Source organism: Martes martes, assembly GCF_963455335.1.
Source record: "Martes martes genome assembly, chromosome: 9".
Classification (NCBI taxonomy): Eukaryota; Metazoa; Chordata; class Mammalia; order Carnivora; family Mustelidae; genus Martes; species Martes martes.
The window spans coordinates 135,300,798-135,322,512 of NC_137896.1; positions in this window are offsets into that span (position 1 = coordinate 135,300,798).

A 21,715-nucleotide genomic window follows, 5' to 3' on the forward strand; every position below is an offset into this window, starting at 1 on the left:
ACTGAGTCACCGTCCTTCACCAAAAGATCATTAAAGATCGGAATGACCACCATACTATGATAGAAATAATAACAATACAGAAAAAGAATACGAAGGGATTTTCTTAAAAGGAAATGACCACCCACATGCATTCCACATAATGTTGGAATATGCTCAAAAGGGGCAAAGAGCTCTGGGTGGACCCAGGTGAACGCAGATCTGGCATTCACCTCCACTCAACACTGACTGATGGGACCTTTGCTAGTTTCTTAGGCTGTTTGATATTTTTTCCTTATCTACAAAACTATAATGCATTGTACCGATGGAGGGTAGATTGTCAGTAGCAAGGGGCATGCAGGTGTTTCTCGCTGATGGGAGTCCCTCTTCTTACTGTAACTGGGGTGAGTCCAACTTGGAATGGCTGCTTTTCTCCTCTCCAGAACGCTACCAGATAATGGATATTCAGTTGCCCTTTTGTGCTTGAATCTGAGTCATCTCCAGTGGGAAGTGTTAGGAGGATGCCTCCCTGAGCATCTTCCTGTGAGTGGGTTTCTGGTTTTGTTGCCATGCTGGCAAATGCCAAGGCCACCCCAGGGGACAGGTGTGACAGTCCCAGCACAACTTCTCAGCCCTAGACACATCTGTTCTAAAATGATCCGACTCCCCAACAGGCATAAGAGAGAACATGACATTCTTTTGCTTTTAATTTCTGTTTTACTTCATCATTATTTAGGCTAAACCAATTCTGGAAATGAGCTTGTTTCTTATTTATATGAAAGCAGAATTGGAGAATTCTGTGAGGCATGGGCAGGGAGAAAAGGGAAGGGTGTGTGGGGTATTTTCTGTTTTCTCGGCCAACAAATTAATCCCCGGAAAAGGGAAAAGCTCAGTCTCTCCTCTGTTTGAAGGGAACCCACTCCGATGGCGTCTTTCCATGGTACTGTGGGAGCCGCAGAGATGGGCCTCCCGACGGCAGGCAGCGGTAGGAAGGGATTTCCAAGGATTGAAAATCAAATTCATGCTTCCTGGGGATTAATGACAGAGATAAGGTGTTTCAGCGGCTTTTTAGAAAGCTCCTTTTGTATTGAGTGTTTTTTTTTAAAGGAAAATAATGCTGCACTATTTTAAATAATCAATAGTTCTTTTGACAAAATAATAATCATATGTAGAGAGATTCGGGATGAAAAGATCTCACAGTAAACATATGACAACTCGGAGCGCCGGGATACCCATTAACACCCCCATCTAATTCTAAGGTAGCAAAGTGTCGGTTAAAAGCCATATTTTTTTGCCCTGAATCCATTCAACACTTGGAAGGATATCATGTCTTCTCCCACAAATCTCAAAAAATACCCTGCTATTTTGCCTCAAAGAACCTGACAAGAACTTTGGCATCTAATTGTGGGTGTGCTGGGCCACACTGTGTCTGTGCTGGGGAGAACCCTGATACCCTATTCTGACTCCTGGAATTTGTATTTATTAGTCATTGATGTTCTCTCTTTATTTATTTATTTATTTATTTACTTATTTTTTAGTAGTAGTAGTAGTAGTAGTAGTAGTAGTGGCCAGCCTCCAGCCCTTCCTAAGGAAGTGGGATGGCCAAGGGATCCCAGGCCCCAGCCCGCCCCTCAGAGAAGGAACCAGAAGTTGAGGTGCACTGAGCAGGGCAGGAACAGGGTGCAGACCAGCCCTCAGACTGGGGAGAAGCACACACACGGAGCAGAATGGCTCGGACGGCTCTGGGGGATGAGGCCTCCCGTGTGCGTTCTCTAAAACAGCACAGGTTTCTTCCCTGCACGGTCTCGGTGTTGCACGCACGTGCTAACCTCCAATCTTGGAAGACCCCCACCTTCTTCTCCGGGCACAGACGCACTCACTGCTCCATGGCTGACATAACCCTCCTACCATCATCACTAAAATACCATTGTCGTGGACGTCAGAATGTTTGCATCAGTCCATCTGCCCTGGGTGGGTTCGCCTACTGGCAAAGCCAGATTATAATTAGGGGCACAGGGAATTTGTGCAATGGCCTAAACGTTTTGTAGCTCAGTGGGTCTCTCTCCGAGGTAGAGTCACTCTTGTCTCAGCAACCAGAGCTCCGTGGGCTGTGGACCAAGTGAACGAGGCTCAGCCACCATCCCACTCTATTTTCCAGGCTTCCCATCAACCCCGACCCTGTCCAGCGACGCATTATTTCTTTAGATATGCAAATACTTCCGTCTGGTTGCGACCAAGTTTTGACCTCTGTCTCTGGGTGACTCTGTGTGGCCCCGCTTGGCCCATTGTATGTTGATTTACAGTTGCTCTCCCAAGGGACAGCCTTACCGGTTTCCGTCACTTGCCGTGCCCGATCGTCGCTCCCGGTCCTCCCTGAGGAAGCTTCGCAGCGCCGACCAATATGTCATCATCTGAAAAGGGGAGCGTGCTTCCTGTCATCACACCAGCCTCTGGGGAGGTGAGCACCCAGACCTGCCCCCCCCCCGCCCCCGCTTCCCAGCTGCGCCACCAGCCAATGCTTGGGTCAGGCTGGCAGATCTTCTGGGAAGTTCTGTCCCGTGAACCTTCTGTGACCGGCCTTCTGTCACTGGGTGTGCTCTGGGGGGTCTCACCCCCCCACCAGAATTTATGCTTCAAGTCCATCCCGCGGCCTGGTGCTGTCTTGGGCACAGGAAAAGAGATGAAGAAGATGGTAAAAGGTCGCAAGTCCTGCCCCCAATCCAGCCGCGCCGCGCGCACACCGCGGAGACCGGTGTGGCCAGAGGGCTGGGGTCTCTCCCGAGGTCACGGAGGTGTGCAGGAAAATGACAGACGTCACAGTCGGTAACTCCGTGATGTGAGTCTCTGTGAGTCACATTTCCTGGGAGACTTGGCCGTTCAGCCAGCTGACGGGTACAAATACCTCCGGCCAGGAGGCACCTCTCTGTGAAGGGACTTCGCCCCTCGAAAAACGCTGGGAGACTGACAGGTCTCTTACCACGACACTTGATTGGCACAAGACCCGTCGTCCTCAGATAAACCGTGATGGAAAGAGGACTTTCTGGTGAACGCTTTTGTACCCAAAATTATGTGAAACAGTTTATAAAATTCTTTAATTTTATCTTTTCAGTGTCCGCAGTCCAGAGTTACCCTGCAGTATTTCACACAGATGTTGAAAAGCAGATTAGGGGTTTGAACCGGTGCCGGTTTTCAAACCATTCTGTTCTGTCCTCCTCGGCTGCTTAGAAAATCTTCACCCCCTGGAGGGTGGGGAGGCAGGAAGGAGGGAGGGAGGGAAGGAGAGATAAAGGGAAGGGGGGGGGAAGAAGGGAAGGAGGGAAAGACAACATCAGGACCTGGAGGCAGACCGGCTATGGACCCCTGGTCCCCAGATCTCTCACTGTCCACCTGCAGGCCCCCTCAGGTGTGCTGTTCTCCGGGAGCCCTGAGCTCTGCTCCTTACACCCACTATGACAGGTGACCTTAATTTCAGCCGACAGGCGCCGTATGACCTGCCCCAAGGACACCCTCCCAGGCAGACTGTGTAGTCCCATCCCTCCCAAGTGAGAAGAACTCCTCCTTCCTCTCCTTCGTCAGGACCTGTTGAGCCAAGGGTACCGAAAACACCCACTTCACCACGTCCTCATCCGCGGTGGCCCTAAGCTGAGCCTCGCACCTCACCGCAGAGACGACGGGGACACATTACAGACGCCCGACTTCAGCCCTAACACAGGGCCTCGCCCTCAGGAACTGAGGTCTTATTACTTGCTGCACTGTTTTTGTTTTTGTTTTTTGTTTTTAAGATTTTTTTCATTTATAAATAAAGGGACACAGAGGGAGCGAGAGAGGGACAGTGAGAGCAGGAAGACGAGCAGGGACAGGGAGAAGCAGACTTGCCGCTGAACAGGGAGCCCGACGCGGGGCTCGATCCCAGGACCCTGAGATCATGACCTGAGCCAAAGGCAGAGCTTAACAACTGAGCCACCCAGGCACCCCTAGTTGCGGGACTTTGAAAAAATCGCCTCATGTCTCTGAGCTTTATGTGTAAAAATGTTAACAGTGATTCTTGTCCGGTAGTTCTGCTGTGAAGAAAACATGATGCACAAAACGTGTCTGATATTGTACATAGTGAAGCCGCAGTAAATGGTAGCAGCTCTTATTTTTTATTAATATCAATTATTTATCTTGGCAAAAAGGCACACCTACCCGAAAGAGTGGTAGACAACATTGCTCAGTGTTTAAGTTGAAATTTTGACCAGGATGCTCACACCAGAAACCACCATCTCCTGTTTCCTCTCTGCCGGTGAGCCTTGCCTGGCCCTGTCATTTGCATCGTCCCCCACTCTCCTCCTCCTACCCCTGAGGAGTCACAGTCCCTCCACCAGCCCAGGCTCTAGGCTCCCTTATGCCTTGATTTCCCCCACCCGCCCACCCCAGCACCAGGATTCTGCACCCTGTGGCCAACACCTTCCCTCCACCCTCCTCTCTCTCAGATGTCTGCGCACATATACAGGACAGAGAGTCTCAAGAGGTTGTGCTGAGACTTTGCTGGTTCATGATGGACACTTCGAGGAGCCATGAGCCCTGCGATCAGAAGCTCACAGAAATTCTCTCATTCCCAGGAGTTACCAGACAACATCATGAATCCTTCCGGACTGGGCTGGGCTTGTCCTCAATCATGTCTGGTCTGTAGCTTTGTGGGGAAGATTCCATGTTTTTCTGGAACTTACTTAGTGCATTTCATCTGTAGTTCCTAGTGTGGTGTCCAGTTATGAGGTGAGTTTTACCCCCTTGAGCTTGATGAGGATAAGGCACAAGAATCCCTATCTGGGAGTTGACAGAACCTTCTCCAGCTGGGAATCCATGACCTATAAAACCGCCCCAGTCAGGGAACATGGGGCCTCGGAAGACACTCGAAACCACCAGAGCTTGGGGTCCAGATGAAGAGGCTGAACTATGTATGATGTTGAACCTGGAGGCAAAATGCCAGGTCTCTGTGCTCCAGTCCTGGATGCCCATAGAAGCCAGACAGAGCCATTCACACCAGAATGGGTAGGGCAGAGACAGCCCAGCCGCCGGGCCACCTGCGGCACAAACCGGTGGAGAATCACACGGAGCGCACGCACTTTTGCCTGATGTCCTCCCATCGAGGCTGTGAGGAAGAGCAGGAAGTGGGAGCGAGGCACTGAAATAATAATGACGATAGTTACCACTATTATTAAATAGAGAATAGAGTACAGATGACTTATATATCTTCTTTATATCGAGAAAACATCAGGGTTTCTTCAACGTGGAGCTTATATAAGCCGTTGCAGACGGGATGCCCAAGCACCGTCTCCCAGCTCCCAGCGGAGCGGACTAGGAGTTCCACGGAGGAGCTGAGCGCTGTGATGTCCAGGAGGGAGAGCGTGGTGTCCAGGAGGACCCAAAGCTTTCCCGGATTACACAGCTGAGCCATCCAGGAAAGGGTCAGTAGAGCAGAGCAGAGTCCACACGGGAAGCCAGAGTGGCCGCTTCTTGAGCTGCTCTGGAAACACGCACGTAGACGTGAATGAGCTCGGTGAGAGCCGTGTCCTCAGACTCCCGGCTCAGGCAGCGAGGAGGACGCCCCGGGTGCAGGATGGGAGCAGAAGGCTCCGCCCTACCTGTGTGGAACACCCACTCTGGATTCCAGGTGGGTGACCTCCAGCAACTGCTTACCCCTGTTGAATCTTGCTTTCATAACAGGGATTCGAACACAACAGGGATTCGAATAATCTCAATCCATCGTACAAGGTTCTGGTCAAACCAATGAGATTGCATAGACTGAAATGCTTTGGGGTCTGCATGCATGCGTGCCCGTATGTATCTGCCACCAGCCCTGGGTTCCTCAATCTCAGGGGCATTCTCTCACACACTTGGTACTTCATAAAATTTGCCTACTTGGTGAATGAATGAATGAAGTGTGCTCATGTAGTCTTCTTTCAAACTGTATTATCCACGGACAGAAAGCCTATGAATCCTTTGCAGATACGCCGACACGTTGCAAGGGAAGAAATAGCTTTGTTAACTGACGGCATGTCTACAAACTCATCTTCCAATAGTTTAGCTGTTTTCCATTTCAAATGATCCTGTGTTTCAGTAGAAAAGGAAATCCTCCAGTATTGCTTCGTAACTGAAGTAAGTGGGCAATTCACAAATACGTTTCTACTTAGTTAAGAAGTTAATTTTTCAGGGCACCTGGGTGGCTCAGTGGGTTAAGCCGCTACCTTCAGCTCAGGTCGTGATCTCAGGGTCCTGGGATCGAGCCCCGCATCGGGCTCTCTGTTCAGCGGGGAGCTTTTCCCTCCTCTCTCTCTGCCTGCCTCTCTGCCTACTTGAGATGTCTCTCTCTCTGTCAAATAAATAAACAAAATCTTAAAAAAAGAAAAAAAAAAGTTAATTTCTCTGAAGGGAAATTGCACGTTTTGAAAGACGAATTCCAATCAGCCAAACTTTCAAGCTCTCTGCTTCCTTTTATGTTCACAATTTTTTCCTGATTTACTTTACATTCCGCTTGTAATTCAGCGACTTTCATCTTCATCGATTTTCCTATTTGTCTGGTTTTTAAACTTTTGATCCATCTTGTTTATCTAATTGGATGATAAAGCCTGAAAGATAGACAGCGTGACAGTCTTCTGCGTAATCTCCCCAGCTCTCAAGCTTCCCAACATGCTTCTTAAAGGGATGTTTGTTCGTGGAATGATTGAGTAGATAAATGTCAAAGTAAGAGAGAACTTGTGTTAATTTATACTCTTCTTATTTTTCAGAGTCACTGTAGGCAATAAAACTGATACGATTCTTGGTAGTGTTTATAGATCAACAGTGGTTTTTTTATTATTATTTCAGATAGAATGAAGATCCGTTGAAAGAAATTATCCATGAAAGTGATAACTATTACTCTTTGCTTATTCATTTTTTCAGGAATGAAACACAAAACATGCAAGGATTTATGTTCATATATTGCCCCCGGGCTGTATCTGAAGCATGCTGTTTTTCTCTAAAATAATCCCACCTCTTTCTGACAGGTGAGGATAAAGATTTAAGACCTTTTTAATTTCTAAGACTTAGGGCTGGATCTAGTAAATGTAACGCCCACTGATGACACAGATTCCTTCAAAGGTCCCTGTTTTCAGGGAGAGAAGCATGCCACAGCTGAGCCATCGGCCTGCCCGAGTCTCCAGGTCTGCTCTCTGCTTGTTTGAACTACCTTCGAGGAGCTCAGGAAAGACGTTTAATGCCTTTTCACTTCTCTCTAATTTGTAAAACACAAACTCTGGAAAGTCATTAATTTTCAAAAGAATGTGTTATTTCATTTACTTTACTTTTTTGGATTTTTTTTTCCAGAGTCACTTATTTATTTAGAGAGAACGTGAAGGGGGAGGGGAAGGGAAAGAGGGAGAGAATCACAAGCAGACTCCCTGCTGAGCGTGGGGGCCCCAGGGGGAGCTCGATCTCATGACTCTGAGATCATGACCTGGCCAAAATCGAGGGTCAGATGTTCAACCGACTCAGGCAGCCAGGCATCCCCCCCTTTATTTGTAAGTTGTATAGCCTTATATAGGTTTTTGTCTCACTCTGGATCACCCTCATGAAGCCTGCAAAAATCCAGCTACATTTTTTAGGTTAATGGCAATTATTATCCACGTGACGTGACTTTTCCAGCCTAAAAAGAGGGTGAACCTTGACTGTAATAAACTAATCGTGTACTGTATCATATTTTAACCTTTTAAAAATATTTAATAAAACTTGCTTATTTGATGTGGCAGGAAGAACAGATATCAGTTGCCCCACGTGATGAACAGGGAAATAATGCTCAGAGAGGTTAGGTGACTTTTCTGAGGTCACACAGCTATCAGCGAAACTGTGACTGAAACATGGCTCTTCGCTACACCATTCTTACAGCTGCTGCCCTGGCTGGTGTGAACAGCCTCCCACAGCCCGGGCCAGAGAGAGAAAGAACAAAGGCCCTTCTGTCCCAGGGCTAAGCCACGTGAGGCCGCACCACGTGGAACGTCTTCCAAGTTCAGAGACTGTCTACCCTCAAAAGACATTTTCTGCAATTAAGGTTAATTCTAGAGGGTTTCTGCCTCTCGCAAGGTTATGATTTTTGTCATAAACATGATGCGGAAAGGGGATACAATGAAAAGCATCCTGGTTCTCCCGTCAGTAGTGCCCGCTCTCACGAAGCTGTGCAGGGCTGTGAGGCAGGGAACTGATATTCCTCCACTAAGAGCAAACACACGCGAAGGAAAGCTACGTGCCAGCCCCAGTTCTAGGAGCTGGGACCTAATGGCAAGTAACACAGACGAGCCTCCTGCCGACGTGTTTGGGTGGAAAGAAGCGAAACGGAGAGAAAAGCCTGGATGTTATTTGTTCCCACTGTGTCTCCTGTAAGGGCCCCACTCATGACCGGCTCCTTGCAGGGTCCACTGACCACTAGACCACGAAAGCCTTCCGATAGCTTGGTTTCAACTTCTCTCTTCAATTAAGTCTCGGCTGGATATTCAGCAAGATAGTTCGCCCCCCTGGGTCCCGATCTCCACGAGTCTGAAGTGGGCGGTGTGAGGCCACTCCGTCGTCCCTTCTGTTCAGACACACCCCGGTGTTCTGGGCGTGCAGGGGGGCTCTGAGAGCTGGATGGCTCTGGTGGGCCGAGGCATCAGGGTGCTGCGGGAGGCAGGGGAGGGGCTGGAGAGAGAGAGAGATCTCCGGCAGGAAATGGCCCCGTGACCATCCTTTACTCCGTGCTCACGCCTTCCTTTGCCTTTCAGCACAGGGTCAGAGGTGAGATTTTCCCCCAGAAGCTCGTTCTCGTTTCTCTTACACAGAACTCAAACAGGAGTCACAAAAGTCATAAAGGGGAGGGGAAATAGGACCCCAGGGGGGACTTCTGGGAAGTGCATTATTTAGCCTGGAGAGAGAAGTGCTGAGGGGTGCCTTCGTGGAGGTCCTTGAGTTACAGCAGGTTAAAGGGAAAGTTCTTGAACTAGAAGAGCTGAGCTACGGGCCGGAGGCAGGTCTGTGGGCTCTCTGCAGGGCGGGCGGGCAGCGGGCTCTCAGGTGTGGGCTGGGAGCTTCCTGAGAGGCAGGGTACGGCTGGCAGGAGCTGGGCACCCTGTGTTTGGACGGGAGCATGAAGTCTGCCGTGGAAAGCTCAACCTGGGAGCCTGCAGCCCGGCGGGGGCTCCTGCTCCGCGCCCTGCGGGGGAGGCTCAGCCCCGCCGCGAGAAGAGCCAGCTGCTCTCTGCAGAAGCTCAGCCGCCGTCAGACCCCCCGACAGTCAACCTGCTGCTTGTCCTCCATCCCCACCACCCGGAACTCAAATCACCAGACATTCACCGAGTCCTTTTCTACGTTTCCTACCAACCTTTATTTTCTTGGATCTTCTTTGGATTTTCCAGGCTTTTTTCTCCTAATCTGTAAAAGGAAGATGAAACTCTCCTATCTCACCGTCTTGTAGAATGATTGTACGAAAGGAAAAGGTAATCCGCCTAATTTCAGAGCGTATCACACAGGGTTGTTATCAGGCAGGTAGAGGGAGGGATGCGGTGTGCTATAGCTGGTGCGCAGCGGCTCCTGAAACCTGAAGTCAAATCTTTAGGAATTTTGCGAGCCGGGTACTGAAGCATTGGTAGCTTGAAACTGGCCATGGCAGGAGTATTTACAATGTAGAAATCAGCAAGTGCTACTAATCGGGATTTCCTCTGCTCCCCTGGAGAGCCGGTTTACTACGCTTCCCTGGACAGAAGGACGTTAAATAAGGTCTATATTCATTTACATGTGTTTGGGAAAAGGGAAAAAAAAAATTCCAATGACAATATCTTGTCATTCCAATGACAAGCATAAATGTTTGGACAAAATTCCAATGACAGCATATCTTGGAATTTAGAATATTTTGTTACATATATTACTTGAATGCATATGACATCTATATGGTAAAATTAAAATAAAATGTGCAGTGTTTTTAAACAACAAATGAAATGTGGTAAAAATGCTTGCACCAGGTCAAAGCTAGTGTGCGTGTGTGCCTGTGGCATAGACGTGATGGTGTTTGGTGGTACAAAGAGGGTCACCAGCTCGTACTCCTCCCTCGTGGCCAGAAGCCATGCTGGCGGGACTCCCCAGCTCTAGTCCCCGACCCTGGGCCTCCCCCGCAGATGGGACGTTCCGGCACCACACAGCCATGTGGTTGTTTGCGGAGATCCCCTTCCCTGGTTCTCTCTGGTGTCACACGAGGTCTTGGAGAAGCTCTGGCCCCCAGCCTGAGGGCCACATCCCATTTGCTGCCTGCTTTGCCTGAAACCAGGAGCCACCGGCACCCACGACAAGTGTGCCCACTGAAGTTTACGTGTCCCTTTGTATCGTTGTGGATTCGTTTTGACTCCCTGCCTGGGTCTTGTGGTTACTCTTTTTAGAGAGCTGCAGGGTGGTTGTCACCACTATGAAAGTGAAGTTTGGGCTTTAGGAATCCATTTTATTGAAAAAATAGAAGTGGTTCTTGCGGTATCTCTTCATATATGGTGACGGTATTTGCAGAGACTTGATGGTTGCTGATAAAGAAACTTCCCAGTAATCATGGGAGGCCTGCCTGGCTCGCCGGTTAACCAACTGGCTCTTGATTTCTGCTCAGGCCATGATCTCAGAGGCATGGCATAGAGCCCCGCGTCAAGTTCCACGCTTAGTGGGGAGTCTGCTTCAGGTCCTCTCTCTCTCTCGGCCTCTCCCCCACTCGTATGCGCTCTCTCTCTTTCTCTCTCTCAAATAAATAAATACATTTTTTTTAAATTCTAGTAATCATTATTGGACATTTTTGTCTGTGGAAAGAACATAATCTATAGACCACTCCAGAATTGGCCGATGTGATGTATTTGCAGGGGGCAGGGTTGAGTTTTTTTATTGAATTTTCTCAAAACCTCTAGAGACAGATGTCACCATGCGTATACCGCGTGTAATTATCATGTGCACCACATGTGAGAGAAGCAATTAATCCCGCCGCTCCAGTGTTTGCTGTCTGAATGCAGAAACCCTGTGTCTCTGTATCACGGGGCTCTCGGCACCTAGAATCATGTCTGGCATGCGGTAGGTGTCTGGCCATACTCATTTGGTGGTAAAAAAGATAGCATTGAGCAAGCGAGCACTTCCCTTTCAGAACACAACCCTCCTGGTTATATGATTTAGAAGGCAGTTGCTGTGATGGGAAAAATATGGATTTTGAAGTCACTAGGGCTTTTGCTCAAGTCCTGTCAACATATTAGCATGAATAAGTTGTTTATTGTTTTTGACAGTTTCATGTAAAATGGAGATCTTAACTATATTGTAAAACTCTACAGTTAGATCAGAAACTCTATTTAAAGTATATACATGGGGCACCTGGGTGGCTCAGTGGGTTAAGCCTCTGCCTTCGGCTCAGGTCATGATCCCAGAGTCCTGGGATCGAGCCCCGCATCGGGCTCTCTGCTCAGCGGGAAGCCTGCTTCCTCCCCTCTCTCTGCCTGCCTCTCTGCCTACTTGTAATCTCTGTCAAATAAATAAATAAAAATCTTAAAAAAAAAAGTATATACATGGAAATTAATTTAAATATAAGCTATATTTAAAGTATTAGCCCATTACCTATCCATCACATGGGATGCTCAAGTAACTTTGGATCTCCTTCCCCCTTCCCTGGGAATCCAGGCCCCTGTTCCAGGAAGGACTGTGCGTTTCCTCAGAAGAAGGGCATCACTGGATTCAGGACCTGAGTGGGGAGGTGTGTGTGTCATTTCATTACAAATATCGGGGAGGAGGCTGACATAAGAAGCATGCTCATGACACCGACTGGTATGTTTCATTTTAATGATTCATTTGCCTAAGAGGAATGGATGTGCCAAAGGCGGTTCTGTTTGTCAGGATCATGGGTTCAATGTCAGTGGATTCATGATAGTTGATTGAGCGTATGCGGTAAAAAGCAAATAGGCAGGAGTGAGGAATGTGAAGCTTTGTGTGCACGTGGAAGCAATGACCCTACTAAGCCCTGCTCTGTCTTGATAACCTTGGCGAAACCACTCAGCATAGTTAGCTGATTAGATCTTCCATAGAGGCACTGTAAGAGAATCTTACCAGTACGGTTTCTGTGTCTAGTGTGATGGTTGGTGGATCTGGCTGTATTTCTGTGGTTACCTACTACCTTTGCTCTTGATTTATTTCTCAATGGGGGATGATGACTTTTTTGATGGCCCTTCACTAATTTTACACCTTGAGCAAAGCACTGTACTAAGCTCCAAGAGCACAAATGCAAATATACCACAGCCTTGCCTTTCTGTCTGGTGTGGGCCGGGAGACACACAATTACAGAAATGGGCTGAGTGGCCCAGTGACAATGTGTGCAGGGAACTCTAGAACTGGCGAGAGGCGGGACAGCTGATACTTGAAGTCCCTCAGTGGAACCAGGCCCCCTGAGGTCTGATGCTGCGACTGCCGTGAGACTTTGCAGGGTCACCATCCCCTTGGTCAACCCTCAAACCTTCGATGTCCTCCCAGGAGGCCAGGGATAGTTGAGAAAGTCCATCAGAAGTCATGCCTTTCATACTGGACGCATTCCAGGAGGTCAGCATGTGCCCTTCTGACTTCTGAGGGTGATAAAATCACGGGTTTATTGGTGGTGACAGCAGCACTGACTGTCACCCAGCTGATGGCACACGAGCACAGTCCATCTCTGGAGGAGGGCTTTCCTGACGAACGTCCAGAAAGATGTAAGAAATGCTTCAGGGGCAGGTTAAACCAATTAAGGAGGAAATGTCAGAGAAGAGAGAGCCTTTAAGACGAAGATACAGATTAAGAAGACTTCTTCTGTTGTTTTGTTCTTTTCTTTTTACGTGTAGACTGTTCCAAAACCATCCAAAACTCAAGTTAATGCTTCTGACCTCTTAGGGAATCAAATTACTTGCCATTTTCATTAAACAGGTAAAATGACCACTGTTGGTTATTCTCTGGTAGTTAGCCTACAGAAGACACCTTTCAATTGTTAAAGTTACGTCACTCACCCTAAGAATGCTAATGAGCAGATAGTATATCTGGAACATGAACTTGCAAGAAAGGCAGATCTTATTTTAGATTTTGGCTCTGACACTGTGTAACTCCAAAATGCATTATTTATCCTCTCTGACCTTCGGTTTTCTCTTAATAAGCCAGGGTAGCAGCCTCAATGGCACCAAGTGTTACCAAGTTTAAGTGAAATGAAGTCATGTGAAGGGGTAGCATAGGGCATGCATGCAATGAATAGTCAATGATTGGCAGATTTTATTTGACTGTATTGCATAAAAATAATATTCTCCTATAGAAACCGGGACAATGCACATAGACATTTCTTTCAAGGTCTTCAGGTATCTGTTGTGATCAGTTGATTCTCTCCATTTATTAAAAAAATCCAGCAAACACCATGACCAGGTGGATATGGGTTACCTTCCAGGTAAAAACAAACAAACACACAAAAACACAACAGTAAGAATTAATAACATCTAAGAACTGGGGGGTTATTTCATCTTCAGAAAAGATTATCAGTGAAAATGTGGAATTTTTTTTGAACTGGGGAAGGGCTTGAGGTTAAGAGGTCCTGTGGCTTCTTAGTTCTGTGACTTTGGGCAAGTCATATGCTGCCTGACTGTCCCAAACTTTGTTTTCTGAGGCTGTAAAATAAGAATGGCAGCGTTTCCTTCTTTGCAGTATTTTAGTGATTCATTACGGTACCATTAACATTTCTGATGAGCAAAGTTATAAAATGAATAGTTTTCATGCCTGAGGCACATGAGATTAGGGGTCGTGGAGGGAAGGCCATAAAACAGACCAGGAGAAGCAGCATAGTTCTGGTGAATGACACCCCAGTAAAAAAGAAAGAATAAAAGACGGAGACCAAAAAGAGGTCTACGCCCCAGAAGGAGAAGGAACTTGATGACTCTCAGAGAATTGCCAGAAGATGTCAGAGGGCAGAGCTTCTGGAGAGACCAGTCAGAGCATAAGCAGGCGATCACAGCCTTAGAACTGGCCAGACTTGGGGGCTGAAGACCCCGCTGTGGGACAGGTTCCAGGCTGCCTTCTGCAAAGACGGTCCAGGGCTGGCTGCACTCTCTGCCTCACTCCGTCAGCTCTAATGGGATCCCCTTCTGCAGATCGGATGCTCAAAGGACTACAAGTGTCATCAGAACCTCAGTCCCACTCGACACAGCACATATCCTGTTTGGCCTGCTGATCCCAAAGAGACTGATTTCACCTGTAAAGAGACAATGCGAGGCACTGTTGGAAAGCTGGCTTCCACATTTGAAGAAAATCAGGGTTGGGACTTCTCCTTGATTGGGTGGCCAGACAAGAACTGAGCTCATGCACCCAAAGTGCTTATTGAGTGAACAATCCCCCAGCATCGTCGGGAATCTGAGTGCGGCGACAACAGAGTGCTCTGTCTTTTTTCCCATGCTAGTCTCTCCACGAGAGGGGCTAGGGTTACCCAACTGCACTCCAGCTGCAGACTGACGTTCCTCTTTCTACCCACCGTCCCGTGATATTGTGAAAGGGTTCATTTCTACTCAACACTTGAAGCCCGAGTTCCCCGTCACATCTGATGATAGGATTTCCCTCGCCTGTATTAGGTTTACATTATTCAGATACTGCATAAAAGAGCCATTGTTTTTACGGAATCAGAAAAATAAATTAAGTCTTTGAGCGGGGGGGTGACTTTGATAAGCAACTCTATTTGTGGACACGTAGAGCATTGGTATTCTCCATGTCTCTCTGACTGAACCTATCTGTCCCAGGACTTTTCCAGCTTGCCGGGAATTCAGACGGGCCGTTCCGGCAGCCGCTGGCCCTGTAGCACAGAGCAGCTTTTCTGCTCTGTTTATTAAATGGGGTGTTGGTTTGCAGTGCACCAATTTAAAGCATGAGCTCTCCATAGGCAATATCCCTCATGTGTGCAGTGAGGATTTCAGCTTGGATTCCTGTGACAGTTGAAAATCAAACCTTCCTTTTGTGGATAATAGATTGCTAGTACTTAGGGAGGATTCTAATGAAAGAACCCAATCCAAGATTACTCAAGAGTAAGATGTCACCGCAGACTGAAATTTGTCGGTTGAGCTGTTTGTGGTGGCAATGAGTTGACCTCAATTAAGGAACTAGAGACAACAAAGCAAGAATTAAAAACAGAGGGGGAAAAAAAACCCCTGAAATTAGCATTTATCGGGAGTCTACTTCAAATCAGTTTCCATGCTAAGCATCGCAGATGGATATTTATGTAATCCTCTCAGTAAGCCTTCTTTTATACATGAGGAAATTGAGCTCCGATAGATCAGGTTACAAACCCAGTGTCATATTCCCAGAAAATAATAGAGCTGACTCCGAAGTCAGGCTCCCCTATCATTTTATACAATAGCACACGATAATATTTAACCCCGTGTGATGGCGTTTCTTCACTATTTAGGCTGGTGAGTGACTCAGTCCCACAAGCTAAGGGTTCCTTTAAAAAATCCATATGCACATTAAAAAACAAGACAAAGAAATTTACATATGTTCACATTTGGTACTTAAATACATAAAATAGTTTATGGCATTATTACTCTTTTTTAAAAGATTTTATGTATTTATTTGAGAGAGAGAGGGAGAGTACACATGTGTGGGTGAGAGGGCCAAAGGGAGAGGGAGAAGCAGACTCCCTGCTAAGCAGAGATCCCGACGTGGGACCCTATCTCAGGACCCTGTGATCATGACCCGAGCCAAAGGCAGAGGCTTAACCCACTGAGCCACCCAGGTACACTGATATTATTATTCTTTTAAAAAATTAATAAACACAAGTTTAGAAATGAAGGAATCTATACGATTAAGGCAAAAGAAATAAAATAAAATAAAAAAATAAAAAAATAATAAAATAAGTACTCTGTTTGATAAAGTTGTTCCTCATGAGGGTAGTAACAACTCTGTTACCACCATGTACATTCCCTGAGGTTGAATAATTAAGTAAATGGATGGTGGTCAGTAGATTACCAGGGTCCAGATAAGTAAGGAGAGAGGGCTGGAATCATTAAAGTGGTGATGGGTTAGAGGTAAAGACAGCAAATTCTCCACTAGTTTCAAATAGCCATGCAAGGTTACACATGGAAATATTCATGCATGTGCATAAACACACAGGTTAGAATGCACACATAAACACATGCATGTTCTTCCTTGTCTGTTAGCTGAAAGGGCCCAGAAACAATGACACCCCAGCAGCATTTAATACCCACAACTGGATTCTAATATCATTCTCCAATAAGAGGAACAAAGGCTCCTTGGAGAGATAGCTTGTTTTGATACTAGGGCAGAAACTTCATAAGATGATCCTGGAGTATCTTACAGCAACCACCACCCCCCAAAAAAAATAAAATAGTGTTAAACAAAAACAAAAACAAAGACCCACCACAATGATGGGACACAGGTGTCCACTAGGAGATTCTGAAGGTTAAAACTAGAAAAACTAAATAGCAAAATAAAGTAGGTTGGGATTACAACTTAAGTTAGGAAGCACATGCACACTAGTCTAGACTGGTACAGTGGTCTCCCTTTATTTGCCCAGGATCCCCTCCAAGATCCCAGCAGATGCCCAAAACCATCAAGAGTGCCAAACTCTATATACACTGGGTGTTTTCCTGTACCCACATACTTATGACAAAGTTTAATTTATAAAGTAGGCACCGTCGTAGATGAAGAACAATGATAATAACACTAGGCTCTTATAAAAGTTATGCAAGCATAGTCTCGTTCTCTCTCAAAATTTCTCATGGCCCTGCACTCACCCTATGTGTGACAATATGAGATGACAAAATGCTCATGTGGTGAAATGAAGTGAGGTCAATGACGTGTGCAGGTGGTAGAGTGTAGCTGCTGCTGACGTTCAGGCATGTGTCAGAAGGAGACCATCTGCTTCCAGCCTGAGGTTGATGGTGGGTAACTGAGGCCATGGAAAGCAAAACTATTGGGGGGGGGGTGTTGAGACAGTGTAAACAAACGCTTAAATAAATAAGTAGGTTGAGGAGAATAGACAATACCCCATGCAGAGAAATTCCAAGTAACATAGGTAGATACTGTTCCATCAGGAAGATGGAGTATAATTCAAATACCACCTGTCTGTGGGGAGCAGACTTGCTCCCAAGGAGTCAAGTATGGGAAAGAGGAAATAAGAAACATGGAAGAGAGACCTGACAGCCCCAGTCTCAGCCAGGTGATCAGGGTCAACCCGGACACTGCTAAGTCATGTTCACAGTAGGCGACCCTCATATGGTGGGATGAGAATAATGCCTTACCACGGGTCTTCTTCCCCCAAAACTGAGAAACGCATCAGATGATCAAAACTGAGGGACATCTTGTAAAATATCTGACCAATGGTCTCTAAAATTGTTGATGTCATGAAAACCAAGGAGAGTTTAAGAAACTGTCCCAGACAAGAGGAGTCCCAGAGGGCACAGTCACTGAATATAGTGCGGTAGTCCTATAACACAAGAGGGACATCTGGTAAAAAACAGAGAAATCTGAATCATCTGAAGTCTTCCCCACAGTAGTGCATTGATACAGGTCCAATGTTCCATACCAGTGTATGCTGTTATAGTACGGAAACTGTGTCAGGGATATGAGAACTCTGTACTATCTTCATTTTTTTTTTTCAAAAACCTAAAGCTGTTCTAAAGTAAAAACTATTTTAAAAGTCAGTCAGTAAAACAGGGTGGAGATTCCTCAAAAGATTAAACATAAAGCTACCCTATGACCCAACCATTGCACCACTGGGTATTTACCCCAAACATACAGATGCAGTGAAAAGAAGGGCCATATGCACCTCAATGTTCAAAGCAGCCATGGCCACGGTCGCCAAACTGTAGAAAGAGCTGAGATGCCCTTCAACAGGCGAATGGATAAGGAAGATGTGGCCCATGTATACAATGGAATATTACTCAGCCATCAGAAAAAAATAACTTTGCATCAACATGGATGGGACTGGAGGAGATAATGCTAAGTGAAATAAATCAAGTAGAGAAAGACAGTTATCATATGGTTTCACTTACTTGTGGAACATAAGGAATAGCACGGAGGACATTAGAAGGAAGGGAAAAATGAAGGCGGGGAATCGGAGGGGGAGATGCGCTATGAGAGACTGTGGACTTGGAAAAACAAACCGAGGGTTTTAGAGGGGAGGGGGGTGGGGAATGGGTGAGCCCAGTGGTGGATATTAAGGAGGGTGCAGATTCCACGGAGCACTGGGTGTTATGGGCAAACAATGAATCATGGAACGCCACATCAAAAACTAATGATGTACTGTATGGTGACTAACATAACATAATAAAAACAATCATGGGGCACCTGGGTGGCTCAGTGGTAAAGCCTCTGCCTTCAGCTCAGGTCATGATCTCAGAGTCCTGGGATTGAGTCCCGCATCAGGCTTTCTGCTCGGCAGGGAGCCTGCTTCCTCCTCTCTCTCTCTCTCTCTCTCTCTCTGCTTGTCTTTAAAAAAAAAAAGAAAAAAAAATCATAAAAAAATAAAAAAATAGGGGCACCTGGGTGGCTCAGTGGGTTAAAGCCTCTGCCTTCGGCTCGGGTCATGATCCCAGGGTCCTGGGATCGAGCCCCACATCGGGCTCTCTGCTCAGCAGGGAGCCTGCTTCCTCCTCTCTCTGTCTGCCTCTCTGCCTACTTGCGATCTCTATCTGTCAAATAAATAAATAAAATCTTTAAAAATAAATAAATAAATAAATAAAAAATAAAAAAATAAGTAAAAATCAACAAACACTTTGAAAGTCCTAATAGATTGCATGTTTGAATACAGTTTTATCTAAGGATCACTGCACTTTTTTAAGGGTACAATCTGACTTACACAGATGACCAGACAGAGGCCACACTGAAGGGCTACTTTTGAGTATCTGCAGCGGCGTCACATCCTGGTCAGGCTCCTGGTCCATAACCAGTGCCCTGTCTGGGCTCACCAGCTGGCCACAGTTGTTAGGCTTCCTCTCCCACCGCTCTGCTTGGGCTCTGAGAATGCAGAAGCTATGCCAGGGAGCCCCCTTTACGACAGAGCACCTGGGCACCGGAGCAGAGAGAGCAATCTGGTGTCTGGTGTGACATCTCCTGTGTGGGATGACCCCGGGCCCATGGCACCTGCCCCAGGTCATCCAGGTGGGATTTTAGGCAGGTGCTCTGTGCTGTGTGTTTTTGTCATGCCTAATTACTCCATAGTCACTTTTGCTGTCTTGTTTCACTCTTAACTGAATTCTAGTTTGTGGAGGAGAATCCAGACTGACTGACACAATATTTATATAATTGATCTCCATGTACTTATACCTTAATTTGTTCCTGAAAGTTTTCTTTGTCCTACAAAGTTATATCTAATGATATTAAGACAAATAAGAGGAATTGGAGTCAAAAAATTCAATGAAGGACAAAGGTTATGAGGAAGGATACAAATGAAACCATTGTAGTTGGAAATTACTACATAAAAATCTGTTCCAAGGCTCTGGCATTTACCAACAATCAACCCAAAATATGGTTCTGGATTTTCTAGCAACCAATAAATGAAAGGAGATATGATTAGATGCATAAATCTAATTCTATAATTCTCTATTCACAGTGAGATAGACAAGGGTCATTTGGAGTGAATACAAAGAAGGCTTTCAGCATTGGGGAATATTCTGTTACTTGGTCTGGGTACTGATCGCACAGGTGGGCAGTTTGTGAACATTCACCAAGCTACCGAACTCTGTCACATGACATTTTCTCCACGCGTATTCTACCTCAGTAGCTTTTCAAGTCTGTGAAAAGGATTCACATTGAGCAGAAGTTGGCAAAAAACAAAGGGGATATTTGATGAAGTGCATATTTTCACACATTAGGAGGAGATAAAACGTCAGTTGCTTCAGTAACTTTTCCCAAGGCATTATTTTAAGGAAGACACTATAAGATATGGTGAATAAGGCCCATCATATTCACCACTTGTCCCTGCTTGTTTAAAATAAATGCAACAATGTATTTCATAGGAATGTTTCTTTATGTTTCTCAGTGAAAACCAATGGTGTCACCAAAATTCAAAGAAAATGGACTTCCAAAATGCTGCTTTATACACCTCCAGGAATGCAAGGTATCTCGTTCCTGGTCTGTGGCCACAGCCTGCTGTCTGTCTCACTGCTCATCTCTTCTACCAACACAGCGATTTTCCCCACAGCAGACAAAATGTGAGTCTTAACATTCCCCCAGAGCTGGCCATACCTGTCACTGTTCATCCCTGCCACCTTGCTGACATCTTTTCCTGATACTGGCCCCTCTGTCACCATATTTTGGTCACACTGACCCAACAATAGGCTCACGGATGCCCCTTTGCCACTTTTGCTGTGTCCTCTGCTGGCAATCATGTCTTCAGATCTTCACTTGTCTACTTCCTCCCCCACACTCAGGTCTCGGCATAAAGAATATCTTCCCCAAATCCTTCCCAGATAATGCCTCCCTTGCTGCCAGTTTCCTCACTGTATCTTCATGCCTATTCAATGTTCTTCATAGTAGCATTATTGATATTCGACATCACTATATTCTTTTACCTATTCAGTGTTTACCGTTCCGGATGAGAGTATATATTTCCTAAAGGTAGAAATGGAGCCTATCTTTTACTGTTGGGTTCCAGAATTTTAGAATGGTGCTTTGCATATGGAACGGATGAAATAAATGCTTGTTGGTTAAAGAAGAGTTGAATGAATGAACGATGAACAGAGCATGTAGATTAATAGATCAGAGGTACATCTTTTTTATATTTCTCCCTAGTGTTATTCTCAAATATGCTTTTGACAAATATGAAATGGAGTCTTGATTTCAAGATTATTCTCTTTAACTGAGGGTTTTGGAGGGGAGGGGAGTGGGGGGTTGGGGGAGCACGGTGGTGAGTATTAAGGAGGGCACGTATTGCCTGGGGCACTGGGTGTGCTGCATAAACAATGAATCTCGGAACACTGAAAAAATAAAGTAGAGATCAAGATTATTCTCTATGATAAGTGTGTGGGGGTAGGCATTCTCAGTATTTCATACATATAATGCCCTAAATTCAGTCAGCACACTAGCTGCTCATTCCTTGGTATCATCTGAAACCACTCTTAAGGAAACAAAATCTTGCTACAAGTAATCCTGGAGCATTTCTAGAGTCTCCCTGTGAAAAGCAGCTTGCCTGAAAATCCTCCATATACTTGAGAATCTGCCCTTTGATGTGTGTCTTAGAGGTTATATTGAACCCACACTTGTGTATTTCTGCCCAGACCATCTGACTCAGCAGTCCAGAAGGCATCTCTGGATTTTGTGTTAGCTGGAGAATGGCTGCTTATCTCCATCATGTGTCTTTCCACCTCCGTCTAGAGCTCCCCCAAATGAAGTTTTTCTAAGATTCCTTAACAGGACACAGCCGTCAATCAAATTGCACTGAAAACTACTAAACTCACACCGAGTGCACATGTGGAGCCCAGAACTCCTAGAGTTCCCGATATTCTATAAAGTGATGACTACTTCACCACAACTCTCCTGGTACTGGTGGCTGGCTCCTGGAGTTCATTGTGGGACTACACGGGCCAGTGGCATTGGGGGTCCTCATTAGGAGACACAAACCAGGGTGTGATGTGTGCTGTGTTGTGATGTGCTGTGGTCACCCAGTGTGTCGGGGGAAGAAGTGCCCAATGTTAGGTCTTAAGGTAGGAAAAACAAACAAACAAACAAACAAAAAACAAAG